The 6000-nt window shown below is 39.0% G+C and overlaps 1 long non-coding RNA gene across 1 annotated transcript; it reads left to right on the top strand.

Moving 5' to 3' along the window:
- Positions 1 to 1293: 1293 nt before the first annotated feature.
- Positions 1294 to 1957, top strand: LOC130245279 (uncharacterized). Its single transcript, XR_008839322.1, has 4 exons — positions 1294 to 1345; positions 1425 to 1480; positions 1572 to 1747; positions 1844 to 1957. It is a non-coding gene; the product is annotated as an uncharacterized LOC130245279 (long non-coding RNA).
- The last annotated feature ends 4043 nt before the right edge of the window (positions 1958 to 6000 follow it).

Below are 6000 nucleotides of genomic sequence, written 5' to 3'. Positions count from 1 at the left end.
GAAAGAGATGCATTAGTTTTACTCTTACTGTTGTTTATGAAAAACATTAAGCTACAGTATAAGCTCACAAAATATTGTGGCTTAACTGTTTAAAACAATTTGTTTTATGTGTTGATTAGTGGCCAACCTTTTTTTTTCTTTTTCAGAAAGTATTTTGTTTATTCTGATTTGTATGACACCTTATAGACCATAAACTGATTCGACTGTCCACATTGGAGTCCAGGAAATAAGAAGTCTGATTATGCTGCTTATCTACTAGTCTTGGGATAAGTTGAAATGTTATTATTGTTAATTTTCTGTTGTTTTAATCTTGTACAGCTCATAGGAACTCCAATCGTCCCAACTGTGAGAGGGCCTTGCTCCAGTGACTGTTGGTGTGTACTTCATTGTATCCATTAGTCCCTGTATCTGTAGACCTAGGTGACAGTGGGCTAGAGTGAAATTTTGGTTTTATTTAAACTAAGGCATAATGATGGCCTTTTTGTCTCAGATTTGGTCATGCAAGTAATTAATTGATATCATAAAATATTTTTATATTCTTTCCATTGTAGGTGGAAAAGATGTTGGTATAATTATTTTTAATAGACTGCCAAGATCTCAGCAGACATTTTTCTTAGATATTCTTGAGTGGGAGTCTGTGCAATACAAGGTGGATAGTATTTGCAAGAAGGATGTACTAGGTACTTTAAACTGTATGTGTTGAAACTAAATTAACAAGAAAACAGCTCTTTGATGTTCACCTAGTAAAATTAGATTAGAAGATATAAACTGTCATGTACTTGTTCTTGACAGGAAGAACAAGTGACACTAATGACACTACCTCCAAAGAGTTGCAAAAAGCTGTCCAAAGTTCCAGCACCCTCTTTAAGTCCTTCATTTTGGTGTTCCATGCCAAAGCACATGAGTTTTAATGTGAGATTGGTGAACTATATGAGCATCTTAAACTGATGCCAAAATTTTGTTATTGCTTTCTAGGATATTGGCATACAAGGATAGGTGTGGTTTAACTGTTGGGAAGGAGGTTGGAACAGTGAAATGTTTCCTCTCTAGGATTGCAGTGACCAGACATGCTACTGTAACTCTCATGGTCATGTACTGGAATTAGCAGATGTTCAACTATTTGGCCATCTAGCTGACCTGTTGATATCAGAAGGTAAAGACATCCAGTAGAATTTGTTTTAGATGTTCAGTAGCCAATTTGAATAGTATTATGATTTTTGATTTCTTATCACTGTAGACCACAACAGCTCTGCAATGCAAGTTGCAAAACAGAATCCATGAAACTGGCAGTGACCGGAAACCAATTTGAAGACTTTGGTTTATGATGTAGAGAAGTGGGCAGATGGTGAGGAAATTATTATTAATATTATATATAGTCATGAATAATTGTAAGTGTTACTATTATAGTTTTGTATTTTCACTAGCAGAAGCAAGACAACAAAAAACAGAAGTGATGTGGATGTCTTCGCCTTATAGCATGGTATGTACACTAGACTTCTGACAGTTTTGATTCTTTAAAAGTTGATGTATAATCCATGTGATACAACTTTCTTCTTATGAATACATTTCAGACTCTGTCGATCTAACAACAACGAGAAGGGCGTTCAACATCATCATGCTAGTAAGTATTCTTCAAGAGAAGCAGAGGATTCTTGTGGCAGAGATGGCCAACCATTATAAATACCAAATACCTTTCAACTCATCCTGGTTCCTTCAGAGAACTGTCCTGCTTATGTGCTACTGAAAAGTATGCATTTGTATTATTTAGCACAAACATAAGCATAAGGTTACCCAGTCCAAAGGATGTTAATACATTTTAATGTGGTTGTGTTCTTCTTTTAAGATACGACATGTGGCCTAAACGAAGAGGGGTTAAAAGGTCTGTGGATCATCATTCTCAGAAAGCAACAAAATAACTGAGGAAAAAAAAAAGTATGACACGAGGGTGCAAGCTAGAGACCTGCAAGGTACCTGCATGTTTTGGCCGGAGCAGAGAACATACATCTTTTAAATAAAGCTCCAAATAAAATCTGAATTTCATAATCTATAACCAAATTGTTGTCTCTTTTTTTTTTTCAACTACATAGACATGTACAGTATGTATGCATGCACTGAAAAAAGTGATTTTGGAGAGCGGTAAATTTAATCTGTGGAAACCATATAATATTTACTTGATTATTGCAGCCAGCCAAGGAATTCAAAAGTAATGGGTAAATTCTACATATGCTACCCATTCGTCAACAGTACCAACCATCACATAGAAAAATACAGTAAAGTATACCCCCCCAAACCGTGAGTTTTTGTGCTTGAAATTGCGCATGCGTCAGCCCGTGTTTTTGAGTATGTGGGCGTCGCTGGATCCTCTCACCGGCTGCCATCGAACAGCAGAAGTTAAGGTAAGCTCAACTTAAGGTCATTTTTGAAATTTATGAGATATTACACTTCACTTGTATTCGGCGTTCGTTTGTTTAAAATGTCTTTACTTGAAAATTAAGTTTGAAACTGTCGCTGGCGTCACCATGGCCCGGAACACACCAAGCCGACAGCCAGCCGTTGAGCAACGTCTGCTCGTCGGTCAGGCAAATTGGTATGTTGTGTTTCACGCGTCGGTTAGATGTGTTCAAATACAAGGTCAGTTTGTGTATTTAAACACATCAAACCGACGCGTGAAAAACAACATACCAATTTGCCTGACCGACGAGCAGGCTAGAGATCTGCATTCTTTCGGCTGTTCCAGCAGTTTTCTTGAGCGCGGGAATAAATTTCCGGATAAAACGCGGTAGCGGTTTTTTGAAAGTAGCTGTAATTTGAGAGCGGCCTAAGTAACTATATGGCACTCCCGAGAGAGAGAGAGAGAGAGAGAGCGCGCGCATCAGCCGTGCTGTGTGTGTGTGTGTGTGAGAAAGGGAGAACCAGAAAGCGCGCCACTGCTTTGCACTAACGTTACCGCAGCAACGCTGCACTGCTTTGGCAAAACGAACATACAGTTATTTGCCATGCCAACAAAGCACCTAAATGTGAATGCGAGAGCGCATCCGCCATTTCAGTCCCTGCAGTCCCCATTTCGTCGTTGCTAGTTCTTTGCCATCAGTTTGGTGTGTCCCGGACTTTAACTGTATACACAACTGCCGGTAACTTATGTGGTAGTGGTTTGCTTTTTACAAGATTAGTCAGCATGCATGGCCGCGTCTGACCGCAGATTTTAAGGCTAGAAACTAGTCAACGCCAGTTTTTCCTTATATATTCAATGGGCAGAGGATTAAAAATAAAAAACATAGTACCACTGTATACCACAAATATGTGTGAAAACACCCACTGTTGCTTCACCTAAGTTTTTTTTAACAAATTGTGGGATCACTTAAAACATTTAAGAGCTGATTTTATATTATATTTTGTATTTTTAGAACATCAGTGCTTAATAAATGTTTCCATAATCTTGTAATATGTTATATGAGGCATATTAAATCTATGATGCTAAAAATAAATGAACCATAGATATTAATATGTATTTGCAATGCCTTAATTTTAGTGAGTTAAGTACACAGTCTGTTATTTCTGCATAACCGACCCTTGTCAGACAGACTGCCCTGATCAGAGGAGCACAGATAAACTACCGTGTTTTCCCAATTAATCGCCGTTCTGCAATTAGTTTATTTAAATGGCTGGGGTTATAATCCATTTTGCATATTAAACACCCACCTGAATAACCACCAGGGGTTATTTATTTCTGTTGTAGGCAGAGTCTGTGTATGTGGACATTCACTATTTGACCCTCTCTTCGGTTTCTCTTGTCTGTCCTCCACAAGTAGAGACTCACTGATGGACCGCTGTTATGCATTCTAGGGCTGATACATCCACCCACGTCCACACCGCAAGTGTATCCTTTACAGGTATGCAAGTTTTCTAAATAAAATAAATCGCATTGTCCTTAAAGGTGTAGCTACCTTAACCAAAGTTCTCAGTTATGGGAAAATGAACTGGAAATGCAAGTTGTGCAAATTCACAACATCAAAAAGATTGGACCTGCTGAAACACAGCAGGCTAAAACATGAGCATTTAGGTCGAGTCCACTCCATACCCTGCCTCTATGCAGATTGTCCTTGCACCGTCAAGACATGGGGTGAATTAAGGACACATTTGTCAAGGCATCATTCTCAGTCAAACCAGCCAGGAAACACCCTGTCGTTTACATGCATTGTCTGTAATTCATGCTCTTTTGACAATGAGAGGCATTTTTTTGAACATCTTGGTGGCCATCCAAAAAAGTTTGAAACTGTGCCATGTGTTTTTGATGGTTGTGATTATAAGACCAACAAATATACAACATATCACAGCCACAAGTGTAGACAACACAACCCACATTCATTGGAAGATTTTAAGACCAATGTTCTTTATCAACACTGTTACGACTTTATAGTTTTGTTCTAGGGTTTAAGAGGCAACATTTAAAGGTGGTTAAAATTTGTGGTGAGTAGGTGGCAAAATTTCAATAACAACCAAAATACTGCCAAAAATAGGTGAATTTATTTACAATCGTGAAAAGGCAAACAGAAAAGTATTATTTACAAGATCACACAAAAGAGAATAAATCAACGTATTATGGTTGGGGAAACGAGAATTAAGTGGCGCCAAAGAAATGAAAGTAATAGAACAAAACGCCCAAATCTAGCTATTATAACCCTCTAAACTATCTAATAGAAAATAAACAAAAAGAACATCTTCAGCGTTTTTACGCTATATCTAATCCTACTCTTCTAACCAAAAATATGAAGAAAACTTACAGCGGGTGGCGCTCAGTTCTAAACTAGTGTGTTAAGACAGTGGAGTTATCTACGTGATGTAAGATGTATGTCACGTGACCTCTAAACTCCTCGAATCCCAGGGAAAGGCTGACGCCAGAGATAAGGGATTTTTACAAGCACAGAAACAAGACGGTAACAGCTATGAACACAACAAGAACAAGACCAAAATCAAAACTCTAAACTAACATCAATATCACATCACATAAGCCAAAACACACACAAAAGCAAGCAGCAAAAAGCAGAACGAGCTTCTCCGCTCGCGTCCCTTTAAACTGTGAGCTCCTAATGTGATTGGTAGCGATGTCGATGACGTCACAGGGTGGAATAGAGATTGACATCTTCACGGACGAATGGGAAACTGGAATGGGCGTACCTGAGAATTGACAGAGAGAGAGGGAGGGAGCGAGCGAGTGAGCGAAAGAGAGAGAGAGAGAGCGAGCGAACACACACAAGCAAAACAGACAGGCATAATTTACATTTGACTGTAACGCCCTGACCCTCAAGAACAAACCTGTTTGTTAAAATAAACCAGAGAAAAAAAAATTAAACTCTAGACAGGGCATCCGCCATGACATTATCAATGCCTTTTTTATGTCTAATATCCAAATTATAATTCTGGACTAGCAGAGACCATCTCATCAGTCGTTGGTTATGATTGTACATCCTGGATAAAAATACGAGGGGATTGTGATCCGTATATACAATCACAGGTAAACAGCTGGAACCAATGTAAACCTCAAAGTGTTGCAAAGCAAACAACAGAGCAAGGGTTTCCTTTTCAATCGTAGAGTAATTGAGCTGATGTTTATTAAACTTACGAGAGAAATAGCTAACAGGATGGTCAATACTAGTTTCATCTTCCTGGAGGAGTACTGCACCAGAACCCACAGCACTTGCATCAATCTCAAGCTTAAATGGTGATGCACAGTCAGGAGCGGCAAGAACAGGTGCATTACATAACAGTGCTTTCACACTATCAAAGGCACTTTGACAAGCATCAGACCATACATACGATGTAGAAGGGCTAAGTAAGGATGTTAAGGGGTTAACCACAGTAGAAAAGTTTTTGCAAAAACTGCGGTAATAACCGGCCATACCCAAGAACCTCCGTAGTTCTCGGCGAGTGGTGGGGACTGGAAACTGTGAAATAGCGGTTACTTTCGCATCTACAGGGCGAACTTGACCTTGTCCAACCTCC

Source organism: Danio aesculapii, chromosome 18 (assembly GCF_903798145.1).
Source record: "Danio aesculapii chromosome 18, fDanAes4.1, whole genome shotgun sequence".
NCBI classification, from domain to species: domain Eukaryota; kingdom Metazoa; phylum Chordata; class Actinopteri; order Cypriniformes; family Danionidae; genus Danio; species Danio aesculapii.
Note: the sequence above shows the minus strand (reverse complement) of the source record. Positions and strands in the feature narration are given on the sequence as shown.